Below are 16,963 nucleotides of genomic sequence, written 5' to 3'. Positions count from 1 at the left end.
AGGTTTTACATACAAGTCAGTAGTCAGTCTTCCATTATCAAGCAAAACCAATGTGTCTAAATAACTAATTTCCCGTTCACTGCTGTGACTTAATACCCAGGACCCATGAACACGGTCCAGATATTCAGCATATTCGTGCCGAATCCCGAACATAATGGAAGTCAATAGGGACCCGGATATTCCTGCTTTGCAGACCAGAAAAAAACCCAAAAATGAGGGAAACTTCTGCAAGATGGCTTGGAAATAGTGTGTGTGTGTGTGTGTGTGGGGGGGGGGGGGGGGGGGGGTGGAGGGAATGAGATAATGAGATCCTGAAAATCTGTCGTAGTACCAATGGGACCGGCAACGCTAACCCAGCGCACAGGATGGAAGAGGAGGTACAGGAGAGCAAGGCCACGCTTTGAGACACAACCCAGGCCTGGCCGGAGGACAAAATGCATGCGTAAAGCAATGCATTTTGTCGCCATGCAGTGATAAATGTACTAGAAATGAGATATTCCTGAAAATGGGACTGGCAACGCTAACCCAGCACATAGGATGGAAGAGGAGGTACAGGAGAGCAAGGCCACGCTTTAAGACAACTTAGGCCTGGCCTGAGGACAAAATGCATGCGTAAAGCAATGCATTTTGTCGCCATGCAGTTATAAATGTAATAGAAATTAGATATTCCTGAAAATGGCAATGCAAACCTAGCACACAGGATGGAAGAGGAGGTACAGGAGGAGAAGGCCACGCTTTGAGAAACAACCCAGGCGTGGCATGAGGACAAAATGCATGCGTAAAGCAATGCATTTTGTTGCCATGCAGTGATAAATGTAATAGAAATGAGATATTCCTGAAAATGGCACGCTAACACAGCAGAGATGTTCATGGTGCTTAGTCGGGGGGTGTTGTGAAGTCGTTTCCAATCCATGATTTATTCATTTTAATTAGCGTCAGACAGTCTGCATTTGCTGTGGAGAGGCGGATATGCCCATCTGTAACGATGCCTCCGGCCGCACTGAAACAACGTTCGGATATAACACTGGCTGCAGTGCAAGCCAGCACCTCTATTGCGTACCAGGTGTCTAGCTTAGAGACCCAATAGTTAAAAGGGACTGATGGATTGTTGAACACGGCTATGCCATCTGACATGTAGTCCTTGACCATCCTCTGCAAGCGATCGGTGTTGGAGGTGGAACTGCGTGATTGCTGTTCTGTGGGCTGCTGCCTGGGTGTCAGAAAACTTTTCCACACCTTGGAGACTGCCGATACCATTCCCTTGTGGGCACTAGCCGCAGCTTGTGTTCTTTGCTCCCCTCCTAGTCCTGGGTTTGCGGAAGTCAGTCTGTTGGCGTGGCTAGAGGAGGATGCAAATCTCCTCACTAATTTCTCCACAAGGGCCTTCTGGTATTCTTCCATTTTGACCTGTCTGACACTTTCTTCAATCAGTGTTGGAAAATGTTCTTTGTACCATGGATCCAGAAGGGTATAAACCCAGTAATCCACGTCGACCAGAATTCGGACAATGCGCGGGTTGCGTTCAATGCAGCCTAGCATGAACTTAGCCATGTGTGCCAGAGTCCCAACAGGTTGCTCATCATGTTCTGTGCTTGATTGTTGTGATGCACCATCACCAGCATCATGCCCACCTTCTTCCTCATCTTCTTCTCCTGTCCATTCCCGCTGAATTTTGGAAGTCAAACGTGCACGGCCATGTCCCTCAGCAGTGGAGGCATCCAAGTCCTGCTCCAAGTCCAGCTGTTCCTCAGCCTCTTCTTCATCATACAAGGGACCAGCGGTTCCTGAGGCAGAATGCCTGATGTGGTTACCATCACGCTGATCGTTGTCCTCTCTCAATTCCTCCTCTTCCATACTGATTGTGTCTTCCTTGTGTCTTCCTTGATCTGCAACATTGATTTCTTCAGTAAACACAGCAGTGGTATTGTAATGCTGACTAAAGAGCTATCACCGCTCACAAGCAATGTGGATTGCTCAAAATTTTGGAGGACTTCGCAGAGGTCCAACATGGTGGCCCATTCAGATCCACAGTAGATTGGCAGCTGACTGGATAAGCCTCGGTACTGCTCCATCACGTACTGGACTACTGCACTCTTCTGCTCGCAAAGGCATGCTAGCATGAGCAGCATAGAATTCCACCGCGTGGGGACATCAGACACCAAGCGATGGTTGGGTAGACTGAATCGCTGCTGCAACTTGCAACCACTTCGGGTGAGTGCGCCCGAAGTGGTACTGGACTTTCGGAAATGTTTTGCCACTCGTCGCACCATCAGCAGAAGATCCGCCACGCCTGGGTATGTCCTCAGGAACCGCTGAACAACTAGGTTCAGAATGTGGGCCAGGCAAGGGATGTGTCTCAGCTTTGCCAATTTTAACGAGCAAATGAGATTGCTCCCATTATTACACACAACCATGCCTGGTTCCAGGTCCAGCGGTGCCAGCCACAACTGGGTCTCTTCCTTGATTCCCTTCCAAATTTCTGCACCTGTGTGCTGCTTATCTCCAAGGCAGATCAGCTCTAATAAGGCTTGTTGACGCATGGCAACAGCTGTGCTGCACCGCTTCCATGCTCCTGTTGCTGGGTTAGCGATGCCGGATGAGGTAGAGCTTGGAGAGGCATTGGGGGAGAAGGAGCCAGAGAGGTAGGTGCTGTCATTGACTCGCAGGGACACAGGTCCGGCTATTTGCGGCGTTGGCAACACCTGTGCCGTAGCGGGTGAGGAGTCGCTGCCAGGCTCCACAAGGTTTACCCAGTGCGCCATGAGGGAGATGTACCGACCCTGGCCAAACGCACTCGTCCACGTGTCAGTGGTGAGGTGAACCTTGCGGGCAACGGCATTTTTCAGGCTTTGGGTGATTTTGCCGACCACGTGATCATGTAATGCTGGCACGGCAGAGCTCGCAAAGTAGTGGCTGCTGGGAACCACATAACGTGGTATGGCCATCGACATCATGCAGTTGAAGCTGTCTGTCTCCACCACTCTATATGGCAACATTTCGCAGGCCAGAAACTTGGCAATGCTGGCTGTTGGTGCCATGGCCTGGGGGTCATTTGCTGGCAATTTTCTCCTGCACTCCAACATCTCCGGGACAGACACAACTGAACAGTAGTCTCGCACAATGAAGGGCAGTTGTTGGTTGTTGTTGTCGTCGATTACTGGGAACAGTCAAGAGCACTATTGCGGAAACTGACATCGGGTACTACGGATGTTTGGCCACCACGTAATGGCTGGGCTGCTGAGGAGGGTCTGGTGTCCACAACAGAGGCAGTGTTGCTGGGGGCTGGAAGCGAGCCGGTACCCTGGCCTTGTGTGTTTGACCACAGAGTGCTATGTTTGGCTTCCATGTGCCGGCGCATGCTGGTGGTGGTGAGGTTGTTGACATTTTTTCCCCTGCTCAGTGTGTTCCTGCACACCTTGCAAATGACCATGGTTACATCCTCCCTGCTGTCTTCAAAGAAAGACCAGACTTTGGAGGACCTACTGCTTTGCTTGGGAGTTTGGTGCATGCCTCTTTTGCGTCTCACTTGTGCGCTTGTTGTGGCCGATATTCCCTGACTACTTTGTGTCACAACGCGAACTCTTGCAGCAGTGGGTTCTTCAGCTGACTCATCTGTACTGCTATCCCGACGGCGACGGTCTGGTTCCCAATCCAGGTCTGTGGCCTCATCGTCCAAAACCTCCTCTTCCATCACCTCATATGTGTGCAGTGGAGTAGAGCTCCCCAGAACAACCTCTGCGCACCTCAATCCCATCTCTTCCTCATCTTCTAGGCAGACCTCCTGCGATTCAAATTCATGCGCACATTGCACTGAGATTTGGGTGTCTTCGTCCTCACTTTGCCTTTCAGTAATTGGTGCATTTTCAGCATCCACTGCTTGTGAATCCGGGCACAAGATTTGTGGCTGTTTCATTGTCCTTTCACAGATGGAAGTTTGTGGGGGTGGGACTGGGAATGAGAATAGCTCCTGCGAATAGCCCATTGTATCGTGGGACAATTCTTCGGACTCGTTATTTGGCCGTTGTGTGCATGGTGTAGCTGCTGGTTGTGTCACCTTTGTGCCCACTGGCTCCTTGTAACTGGCAGAGGACCTCGTGCCTGACAAGGATGGGCTGGTGCTTAACCCGCTGCTGGACGCTTGAGATGTCAACCAATTTACTAACTGGTCCTGTTCTTGTGGATTATTGAAGGTTGTTTTTTGCCTGGACAAGATGGGCGGTATTGAGTGGGTTTTCTTAGGTGCGCCACCACGGCCTCTACGTGAACCGTCAGGGGAAACACCTCTTCCCCTGCCCCTCCCTCTTTCACTGTATTTCTTCATAGTTGTCGACTCATTACTCGTTACTTGTCACAAAGTTGAAATAAACTTTTTTTTTATTATTTGTGGGCACAATGTTTCCTCTGAAAGTACTGTTTTATTATACAACACTAAGCACGAGTAAAATGCAATAAAGTGTGTTTTTTTGAGACACAACTGATCCCAGCTGGCAATTAAAGTACTGTTTTTGGTTCAAAACTACGCAAAAAAACAAAAACAATAAATTAAATTTGTTTTTTGGAGACACACCTGATCCCAGCTGCCACTGACAGTACTGTCTTTTGGTGCAACACTAAGACAAAATTATTTGCAATACAGTGTGTTTTTTTGGAGACAACTGATCCCAGCTGTCACTGAAAGTACTGTCTTTTGGTGCAACACTAAGACAAAATTAATTGCAATAAAGTGTGTTTTTTTGGAGACAACTGATCCAACCTGCCACTGAAAGTACTGTCTTTTGGTGCAATACTAAGAAAAAATTTATTGCAATACAGTGTGTTTTTTGGAGACACACCTGATCCCAGCTGCCACTGACAGTACTGTCTTTTGGTGCAACACTAAGACAAAATTATTTGCAATACAGTGTGTTTTTTTGGAGACAACTGATCCCAGCTGTCACTGAAAGTACTGTCTTTTGGTGCAACACTAAGACAAAATTATTTGCAATAAAGTGTGGTTTTTTTGGAGACAACTGATCCCACCTGCCACTGAAAGTACTGTCTTTTGGTGCAACACTAAGACAAAATTAATTGCAATACAGTGTGTTTTTTTGGAGACACACCTGATCCCAGCTGCCACTGACAGTACTGTCTTTTGGTGCAACACTGCTGCTGGCAGTGCCTGCTGGCAGTGGTGAGTCAGGGGCCCTGTGGGTGCTGTCAGCGGTGAGAATAGGGCCCTGTGGCTGGCCTGGCTGGCCTGGCTGGCAATGGTGAGGCAGGGGCTCTGTGGGTGGCTGGGTGCTGCTGTCAGTGGTGAGGCAGAGGCTCTGTCCTCTGTGGCTGCAGCAGTGTTGTGTGAGGCAGAGGCCCTGTGGGTGCTACTGTCAGTGGTGAGGCTGGGGGCCAAAGACCTGTGGCTGGCCTGGCTGGAAGTGCGCTACGCTGACGCTCCCTCCTACCTACCCAAAGCAAATGGCGTCGATAACGCGCGTTCGGGTATTTATAGTCCCGAACCACGTGACCCGCTCTGCCAATCACAGCGCGAGCCGCGCATTCAGGTGACCTCTCGGCCAGGTTCGGTGCACGCTCGGCCAAGTTCGGTGTACGCTTGGCCAATCACAGTAGGGGGGAGGAGTTCGAGCAGCGTGGCCGAGCATCGTCACAAACACCATGCGGTGTTCGGCTGTGCTCAACTCGAACCCGAACGGCCCATTATTCGGGGAATAACGAATAGTGTTGAGCACTGTTCGATTAACACTAGACAGAACCTTTATAGAGCAGATAGAACCAACAGGAGAAAGAGCCAAAATAAAAGAATCCCCTTTGTAAGCCAATTTAATATATTCAGTGAGAACATAGCAAAAATAGTACGAAAACATTGGGATCTACTTAGTGACAATTTTCCTAACATTAGTGAGTTTAAAAAAAACCCTCTTATGTCATATAAACAAGAACCAATTTTGAAAGATAGATTAGTCCATGCAGATTTGGGCACTAAAAAAGTACAGAGAGCATCCAGGAGACCTAAAGGGACATACCCATGTATGAGATGTGTCCATTGTAATAATGTTGATTAAAGGTAGTTATGTAACTCATCCATATAGTGGGAAAAAATTCCACGTTAATGGTCATTTTGACTGCAACTCCAGATACGCTGTATACTGTTTACAATGCCCATGTGGCTTACTGTATGTGGGCCAAACCACACAAAGAATGAAAGACAGGTTGTCAGCACATAAACGTACTATAAGAAAACCAGCAATGGAACTGACTGTTCCATGTCACTTTAAAAAAGCAGGGCACACTGTTAGTCAATTAAGGTATCAAATACTGGAGCAAATAAGCCCCTTACGTAGAGGGGGTAATAGAGATAAAAAAAAATGTCTATATCGTGAAGCAGTTTGGATTAGGAGGCTAGACACATTGGAACCTAGAGGACTCAATATAGACTATGACATGACTGCTATTTTGTAGATGATCCAGCTATTAAGCTAAAAATCAAATAGCCCTTTGAGGCCGTTTTTATGTTGGCTCTATGTGGGAACAGTTAACTATAATGTGTGGATATGTAATGGTGAATTAGCATTCAAAAGTGTTTGTTATTGTTGTAGCTGTTGCCGGGGATACGCGTATACCACGTGGTGGGGCGGAAGGCGTTCCCGCGTTCGCGTCATGCCGCTTCAGGAGTCACGTGCGCGGAAAAACAAACCGCGCGCGTGCCCCTATGACGTGCGACCAGTGGGCGGCTCTTGGGATTTGCGGCGTAGCACCAAGTTCCCCATCAGGTCCGTCAGATGATAGGCGGCCCTTGGTGGGTGATGTCATCTGCTGAATGCACGCTATTGTTCGGGGTCTGGCACCTTGCGTTGACGTGGGTCCTGCTTCTCCGCCCTGCCACGTGGGGTGGGACGTCACTGTGGGCATATAAATAATGATGAGAAGTTCCGCATCAAGTCCGCAGGACGAAATTGAAGGGGATTGGTCACCACATAGTGGCAATGCATGTGATTGGCTAATTTCTCCATGGATAGAGTATATAAAGAAGTATTTGCATATGTGTTAGTTAGGCACGGACAGGGCTTGAGAAAGGTGGTGTCCCTTCGAAACGTCGCCAATTTACTGTCATGTGTCTTTTGAATTTTAATCAATAAAAGAGCTGAAACTTTTTTGATGGTCTCAACCTTTTGCAAGTTGCAATTGGGAGTGAAGTGCTGACCCTCTCAGTGACCAGGCACGTCACATTGAAAACTTCTGGAGTGCTTTACCAACAACATTTACAAGTATAAAAGGATCAATGGCAAAGGCATATAGCAGGGGACTCAAAGGACATCTCTGACGCACCTCAGATCTAACCTCAAAGGTTTGTCCAACCCAACCATTAACAAGCGGGAAACTTTCAGCACCTTTGTATAAAACTTTAAGCCAATTGATGTACCTCCCCGGCAGACTATACTTAAGGAGCATCCACAGATACTCATGATTAACATGATCAAAAGCTTTTGCCTGATCCAACTCCAGTAAGTATTTTCCCCAACCAGCAGGATTAGTGATATCGCGAACCTCCAATTTTCGGTTCAAGAACCATGTTCGCGAACTTCCGCGGAAGGTTCAATTCGCAGAAAAGTTTGCGAACCGCAATAGACTTCAATGGGGAGGCAAACTTCAAAATTTAGAAAAATTTCTACCGGCTGTAAAAATTAAAGAAAACATGTTTCAACGGATCTAATCCCTGGAGGAAGACATGATTGAGTGAAATACACATCAAAAGTCCCAGGCAAAAATCTAGATTTCACATAAACCCCTATTTTAAGGTCACAAATCTCATTCAATGTTCAATTACAGGCCTACACTGCTTTACAACATCAGACAGTGTATTCCTCACCCTCTGGGAGGAGGGTCTCATCTTCCAGGGAATTGTAGAATTTCAAAAGCCAGCTTATATACCTTGGCCAGGAATTGAACCAAGGTCTTGGCCGAGAATTGAACCCAGGTCTGAGTGCTTGGTAGTCAGCTCTAGTGGTGCTCATCAGAGCTAGGATATCCGAGTTACTCGGATATCCTAGCTCTTTTTTCACTATTCGAGCTCGAATACCGAACTCGAATAGTATTAGCTATCCGGGCTGTGCTATCCGAGCGCACCCGGATAGCAATCAGATATCCGGAGATATCCTAGCTATCCGAGCTCGGATAGCGTCACGAGCTCGGATAGCGTCACGCCAGACGTCACCTCGAGTCCTCACAAGCGAATCAGAAGGCTCCCAGCCCTCTGACTGCAGCCAATCACAGAGGGGGAGCCTGGCCAAGCCCCTCTCTATAAATAGCGGGCGCCATCTTGCCTCACTCGTCCTGCTTGCGACTTACTGACTGATAGTACTGAGAGAACTGCTCCAGTGCAATTTGTCTGTGTGCAAGTGCATTTCCATTGCTCTAAACCTAGCGTTTTTACACTCGAACACTTGATATTCAACTGTATTGCTTTGTATTGTAGATAGATTGTATTTTAGGCAGTTTAGTTAGTGTGATTAGGGAGGGACTAGGGAGGGAGACTGTCACTGGTGCTGCTGCAGGCCTGCAGCCAGCAACTAGGCCCTGTGCCTAGGCAAGCCAGCCTGCCCTGCTCTGTGCTCTAGTCTCTAGTTACCTTACCTGTGCTATCACCTGTCCTACTCTACTCCTGTACTACTACTACTACTCCTGTGTTAGATAGATTATTGTACTATTTTGTAGTTAGCAAGGCCCAGCTTTACTGCTATACCTGTCCTGCTGTATCTGCTCTCAGTAATCTAGTCACACCTGTTCTACTATTTAGCTCGATTCTTCTATTGTTTAGTTAGTAGTACTTACTGTGTATACTCACTCACTGTACTCTAGTCTGTGTTTAGGGACCGTCAGTCAGTGTCAGCTAGGGTCTTAGTGTGCGTGCGCAGTGCACATCTGCGCTGTCAGCACCCTCCAGTTAGTGCTACACCCGTCCTCCTATTGTTTATGTACTACTTCTATTGTGTACTATTAGCTGAATTGTACTGTAGTCTGACACCGTCACTCAGCGTCAGCTAGGGTCTTTATGTGCGCAGTGCACATCTGCGCTGTCAGCACCCTCCAGTTAGTGCTACACCCGTCCTCCTATTGTTTATATATACTACTTCTATTGTGTACTATTAGCTGAATTGTACTGTAGTCTGACACCGCCACTCAGCGTCAGCTAGGGTCTTTGTGAGCGCAGTGCACACTCTCTCGTTAGCGCTACACCGATCTCTGCTGTAGAGTACAGTACACCTGTCCGTCACCTCACACACCCACCCACCACCACCAGTCCCACCCCATTAAAGTACCCCACTTGTCCCACCCGCCTTTACATACATACGTTTTTTTTTTCATTGTAAAATATACAATGTCTGGAACTGGCAGCCGCGGTTTGGGCAGGGGCAGCAAGGGCATCGCCAAGAGAGGAGGTCGTGGGCGTGGCAGCCGCGCTACCACCACCACCATGCGCAGTTCTGCGTCTGCACCAGTGGCTATTCCGCCATTAGCCACTGGCCGTGGACGCCTTGACCGCCCAACAGCTGGGAGTCACGCTGCAGAGACACAGCAGCAGCAGCAGCAGCAGCGCGTTCCTCCCACCGCCAGGTCGTAGCCGTCCTATTGAGGAGAAGGACGCAGATGCTGTGGTGGAGCTGATGGTGGATGAGCAGGCCACCATTAGCTCTGGAACCGAGTCCTCCACCCCCGCCACCACTCCTGTTCGCAAGAGCAGCAGCAGCCGACCAGCACTGCCTGGTGAGCAGGAGGAGGAGTGCAGTTCTCCAGCCCCAGTGGGCGACACCAACACCCTGTCACTCAGCACCTTCTTATGGACCCCTAGCACAGAGAAGGTATGGAGTGCTGTTGCGGAAGAATTGGCAGAGGAAGGAATGCTCATGGGCACTTTGGGGGATGATGCTTTGGACAGTCAGACAGTGGTGACTGTCCATCCGCCCATGCATGCAGAAGGGGAGTTTGGGGGATCCCAGCAGGACATGTTTGCGGAGGGGGAGGATGATGATGACACTGTGAAGGACAAAGACTGGTTGCCAGGTCCTGGGAGTGGGGATGTCATCAGCTCTGAGGAGGAGGAGGAGGATGCGTCTGCGGGCCTTGCTAGAAGGATCAGCATCGCAGGCATGGGCAGGATCACAAGTGGGCGTGGTATGCAGGCCACACAGCATGCTGATCAGGAGACGAGTTCTGCCAGTGCCACCACCAGCCGCACCAAGAACCCCCCCCCTCCCCCAACCACCAGCCGAAGGGGCAACTTGACCTCCGCAATATGGAATTTTTTCACCCTTCCATATTTGGAGTGCAAGTATGCCACCTGCAACCAGTGCCGCAAGCAGCTCAGCAGAGGGAAGGAGCCCTCTGCGTTTTGCACCACCTCTCTGGTCAACCACCTTGCAGGGAAACACTTTCACGAGCATGAGGAGTTCGTGAAGTTGAAGGAAGCTGGCAGTGGCAGACCCGCCACCACTGCGAAGCCGTCGGCAGCAGGAGTGCGTCAGCAACGCACTGCTCCTCCTCCCTCTGCAACTCCTGCCGCCGCCACTGAGGCCTGTTCTGGCAGCCAGTCCTCAGTGGCCTCCTCTGCTCCCTGCTCCCTCCACTGCTTCCCGTGCCAGCAAAAGGCCTCGCCAGACCCTGCTCAGCGACACCTTCCAGGGGGTGGTCAGGGTTCTGCCTCCCAGCAGCCGTCGCATGCGTCAGCTGAACGACTTGCTGGCACGGGCCATGTGCTCCCAACTCCTGCCTTATTCCCTTGTGCAGGAGGGAAGCGACATGCGTGCGCTCCTGATGTGTTGGCCAATCCCCAGCCGACATTATTTTGCACGCACGGCTATCCCTGCACTTCACTGCTCTGTGATGGCCAATCTCGGGAGAGGGCTGGAGCACGCGGTGGGTCAACGGGTCCACGTCGCCATGGACTCGTGGAGCAGACGGTTTGGGACAGGCCGCTATCTGTCCTTCACCGCGCATTGGGTCAGCTTGGTGGAAGGGGGTGAGGAGGGGGGAGCAGCATCGGCCGGCACTGTCAGAGCAGCAGCAGCACCAACAACGCAGTGGGTGGTGCCACCATGCAGGGTCAGCGGAACAGAAGCAGGTTCCTCTGATCCGCTTCCATCCTCCGGCACACCAGCCCAAACCCCCCGCCTCAGCAGCAGCATGAAGCCCCGCCACTGCCAAGCACTGCTGGAATTGGTCAGCCTGGGGAAGACCAAACTGACGGCGAACCACGTCCTGGCCAAACTCCGAGAGCAGGAGAGGAATTGGCTGACCCCCAGAGGCCTCAGAGTCGGAGAGGTGGTGTCCGACAATGGGGCAAACCTGGTTGCTGCAATCAGCAGGGGAGACCTGACCCACATCCCCTGCCTGGCGCACGTCCTAAACCTGGTAGTCCAAAAGTTCCTGCGGACCTACCAGGGGATGGACCGACTCCTTAAGGTGGCAAGGAAGGTTGTGCGTCACTTCCGGCACTCGCCTGCAGCCGTGGCGAGCCTGGAAGAGGTGCAGAAGGAGCTGCACCTGCCACAGCACCGGCTCATGCTCGATGTTCCAACTCGCTGGAACTCCACCCTGGCGATGTTGGAGCGTCTGGTTGAACAGAGGCAGGCTGTCAGCCAGTACTTTGCACGAGCAACAGTTGCCTCCCTCACTGCAACTGGGCGTGCTGCCACCAACCTCCAGTCCATCATCTCCACGTAGGACTGGGGGCACATGCACCAGGTGTGCTCAGTCCTGGCACCCTTCCTGCAGGCCACCAACATGGTGAGCAGGGACCATGCAATGGTGTGCGAGTAGGTGCCCATGGTGTGTGTGCTGGACAGGGCCCTGTATGCACTGCTGGAAGAGGGAGCGGCAGCCTTGGACCAGCAGGAGCTGCAGGCAGCTTCACAGGCCACCTCTGAGGAGGAGGGCTCGGAGTTGTTGGAGGTCCCTGACCTTGCTGCTGATGAGGGGGAGCAGCAGAGCGCAGCTGGACTGGTGCGGGGGTGGAGAGAGGATGAGGTGGAGGGGGCAGAGGAAGAGGAAGACAGCACTCTCGGCTCTGGGGATGCCGATGATGTGCCAACAGACGTGGCCAGACTCTTCCCAATGGCAGCGCACATGCTGAGGTGCCTGCGCAAGGACCCAAGGGTGATCCAGATGAAGCAGAGGGAGGACATCTGGATCTGCATGATGCTGGACCCATGTCTGAAGGGGAAGCTCAGTTCCTGCCTGCAGGAGGAGACCGTGCCCAACAAATGAGGGATTTGCAGCTGTCCCTTGTTGAGCGCTTGCAGGAAGTCTTCCCTGAGCCATCCACCCCCACTGTCCAGCCAGCACCGAGGCAGCAGCAGGTGCCTGCATCCACCAGCAGCAAGTGCACGCGCACCACAGACCTGCTGTCTCTGACCCAAGAGCTCTACATGAGTGTAGAGCTGCCAAGGACTAGAGAGGAGGTGCCTACAGCAGCATCCTTGTCCAGTCACAGGCTTTTCAATAGTGATCGCAAAGCACTCCTTGCATATGAATGGTGGATGTGCCACAGTCAATCCGGCTGCACTCCAGATGATTCAGCAGTAGAAGAGAAGATAACCGGCACCATCCATGTATTAATGCTCTTTTATTTTCATATATAACACATTGCAGCAAATATAAGCAACGTTTCAGGGCAACCACCCCTTTGTCAAGCTGTGCTGTCAATGCTCAAAGACATACTGACACATATACCTCTATTTATATACCAGCCATGGCCATAACTATCCAATCACACGATTCTGGCTAAAATCTAGCCAATCGTGTCAGTACCGCCTCATGCGGACCTGATGGGGAACTAACCTTCCTATATGCCATTGGTGGATTCAAACAGAACCCTCCCACATCTCTAACCTCACCACTGGCTGGCCCCACGACACTCCCATATCTGCCAGGTACTCACAGCGGTGTCTCCCACCAGGCCGCCGCTCAGGCGGACCTGATGGGGAACCTATCTGTGTGACGCACGGCGCGGGACTAAGCCCTGCCCCCCGCATCTCCCTGGCAACTGCAGACGCTGGTGGCGTATATCGCCGCCATGCGCTGCACGATGTAAACAGTGGGAGTATCCGCAGAGCAGCCAATGGGAGGAAACCTCCCCTCACTTCTTCATACTTGCTATATAAAATGCATACAAAATAGCGGACTATCCCTATCTCTGCAATGTAATACATTAGATGAGACCAACATAAGGGAAAAAGATGCGTAGAGACCACAAATGTAATGGACATTATGAATATATATTCTATGCGGGGGAGACAAAACATTTTTTTGATTAAATAATCATACCTTAAAGCAGCAGTAATAAAGGGGTTGATAAACGGATGACAAAAATCAATGAATCACCAGTTTCTTATAGGATACAATGTCCTATATATGACATCACATCCAAAGCTGGACACAATGGAACCAGGGGCGAGAAATTCTAAATAAATGGTAGCAAATCAAATTCTCTATTTAAGCCCCGTGGTTCCATTGTGTCCAGCCTTTTGATCCAAAATTCTTCCCTGTACAATAACCTCTTAACCCTATCACCCCCTCTCCTAAGGGGCCCAATCTGTTCAATGATCATATATCTTAATTGGCTGACATGATGTCTAGCCCTATGAAAATGGTAAGCCACAGCTTGGTCAGTCAAAGACTCCCTAATCGCATGTTTATGCGACGACAACCGTTTTTTAATCTTTTGTGTAGTTTGTCCAATATAAAGTAGTCCACAAGGACATTTTAGTGCATACACTACATAATTTGAATCACACGTGTAGCAATCATGAATTTTAAATTTAGTACCCTTGTGGGGGGGTGTAATCTGATCACCCCTAATCACTGAATTACAATGAACACAGTTCATACAGGGAAAAGTACCTCTGCGATTGGATCTTGACTGACCTCTAGGAGTGGAATCTGCATGAACCAGGTGGTCGTGCAAATTAGGAGCTCTTTTATAGGAGATAAGTGGTGGGTTTTTAAAATATTTAATATCCGGAAAGCTGTCAGAGAGCAAATACCAATGTTTTTTAACAATTTTAGCTATACGATCACTCTGTGTATTATATCTAGTCACAAATGGTATTCTCTCTCTGACATCCCTCCGTTGTCTCCTCCCTTCAGGACTCTCTTGAGTTATCCTAGATCTCGCCCCTTGGACAATGTCCTCCGGGTAGCCTCTACTGATAAATTTTTGTTGCATCTCATCTATCCTCCGCGACCTGACCACATCATCATCAACTATCCTATGTACTCTCTGAAACTGTCCCACTGGGACGGATCTCCTAGTAGCCCACGGATGGAAACTCCCAAAATGTAAAAGGGAGTTCACATCCGTGGGCTTTGTAAAGAGATCCGTAACCAGTCTATGGTCTTTAACCATCACCAATGTATCCAAGTAACTGACCTGTTCTGTTGAACTATGTATAGTAAGTTTAATATCTGGACATCTCAACATCAACTCCTCAACAAACTCAAGAAGGGTCGAATGTGACCCCGCCCACACGCAAAATATATCGTCAATATAACGGAACCACTGAATCGCATGTTCCTGAAACAATAAACTAGGATAAACAAACATCTCCTCATATACTCCCATATATATGTTTGCGTAGGACGGGGCCACATTCGACCCCATAGCTGTGCCCCTCATTTGCATATAGAACCGTTCTTCAAATCTAAAATAATTAAGCTTAAGAACCATCTTCAATAATGTACAAATAAACTGAATCTGCACCACAGATAGATCTGACGCCGTTTCCAACATGTAGCGTACAGCCTCCAAACCATTTTCATGAGGAATGGACGTATATAAGCTTTCAACGTCCATAGTTACTAATAACCATCCCTCCTCAACCGGAGGTAAATTTCTTAGGATGTTCAAAAACATCTGTGTATCTTTAAGATATGACTTGAGAGACAATACATATGGTCGGAAAACTTGATCAAGGTACTTGGCAATAGGGGCCAGCACTGAGTCCATCCCGGCCACAATTGGTCGCCCCGGGGGATTGTCCAGACATTTATGTATTTTCGGACAAACATAAATTACTGGGATAATGGGATGTTCCTGTATCAAAAAATCAGCTAACTTATCATCAGTTATATTCTGGGCCTTAGCTCTGGTCACTACATCACCAACTTTCTTCTGTATCTCACTTGTAGGATCACATGGTATCTGTTGGTATGTCATGGTATCACCCAACTGACGCAGCACTTCTTGTCGATATTTACTAGTGTCCATGACCACAATGGCCCCGCCTTTGTCAGCGGGTTTAATTGTTATTGCTGGATTGTGAATCAGTTCCTGGATAGCCAGTCTCTCAGTCTTGCTAATGTTAGATCTAATAGGGACTCCCATGTGATCGGTTCTTCTCATCAAGATATCCACTTCCTCTTGAACCTTTTTCATATAAACATCTATCATCTGACATGAAGTTGGTTGAAACTTGCTTTTAATACGTAGTGTGGTATCTCGTAGACTTAAAGCATCAGATTCCACTGGGAGATCTCCCATGTTTTGAAAAGGTCTTGGTACAGAAAAAAAGTATTTTAATTTGATCGATCGAAAAAAACCTTGTAATTCAATGTCGATCTCCAAAGGGTCGGGAAAGTTGGTGGGTGAAAAAGAGAGGCCATAGTTGAGGGCGGACAGCTGCGATGGGGTCAGTGTCGCAGAGGATATGTTGACTACAATTACTTCCTTGGTTGTCTCGGTTGGCGTGACCGCAAGCGGTCTCTGATGCCGCCTCCTCCTTCTCCTCTGTCGGCCCCCCCTCCGCGTCCATCCTGCGTGCTTGAAGGGTCTGAAAAACCCTCTTGTGAAGAACTGCTCAAGCCTCCCGAGGAGTCCGGTAGGGAACCACCTTGTGGTCTCTTATCATCAGGAACTCCTGGTTTAGGTTTACGAATTGGTCTTGGTCTGCCAGGTGGTCGTTGCCAGGAGTATACATATCCAAGATTATAGTCATGTTCATCCCGTTGAAATTTATCACGTTTGATATTTTCTATCTGTTTCTAATGTGCCTCTATGATGTTCATCAATTCAGATGAGAACTGCTCATATTCCTCAGATGATATAAGTGATTTGAGCTTATCTTTCAGATTGATGCGTTATGTTGTTAATCTCGGCAATTCCTCCTGTATCTTCTCTATTGTGAGTGTCATTGCATCAAACGATGCCTTATTCCATATCAAACTCCATCGGTGACAAAAGGGTTTGTCCATAGGAAACATTATTGGTGCAACATTGGAACGCATCCCACGGGGTATGCGTTTCACTCTGTGATATTCAGCCAAAGTCTTGGCGTGTAGTTCTAATGTTGTATGCATCTTTGCCACTTTAATGATCTGTTTACGAATGCTTCTGTCATCAGCTGCATTCAGAAAAGACACTTCTCTTGACACCTGTGCCATAATTCTGGAGGTTTCCTCTGGAGTGTAGGAAAATGTGGGAGAGTCCACGTCAGCTTCCTCCATGCTGTTGAGTCAAGGGTGCACTTGCAATGTGCAGAATATCAAGCTTTTCAATAGTGATCGCAAAGCACTCCTTGCATATGAATGGTGGATGTGCCACAGTCAATCCGGCTGCACTCCAGATGATTCAGCAGTAGAAGAGAAGATAACCGGCACCATCCATGTATTAATGCTCTTTTATTTTAATATATAACACATTGCAGCAAATATAAGCAACGTTTCAGGGCAACCACCCCTTTGTCAAGCTGTGCTGTCAATGCTCAAAGACATACTGACACATATGCCTCTATTTATATACCAGCCATGGCCATTACTATCCAATCACACGATTCTGGCTAAAATCTAGCCAATCGTGTCAGTACCGCCTCATGCGGACCTGATGGGGAACTAACCTTCCTATATGCCATTGGTGGATTCAAACAGAACCCTCCCACATCTCTAACCTCACCACTGGCTGGCCCCACGACACTCCCAT

Source organism: Hyperolius riggenbachi, chromosome 8, assembly GCF_040937935.1.
Source record: "Hyperolius riggenbachi isolate aHypRig1 chromosome 8, aHypRig1.pri, whole genome shotgun sequence".
Lineage (NCBI taxonomy): Eukaryota > Metazoa > Chordata > Amphibia > Anura > Hyperoliidae > Hyperolius > Hyperolius riggenbachi.
Note: the sequence above shows the minus strand (reverse complement) of the source record.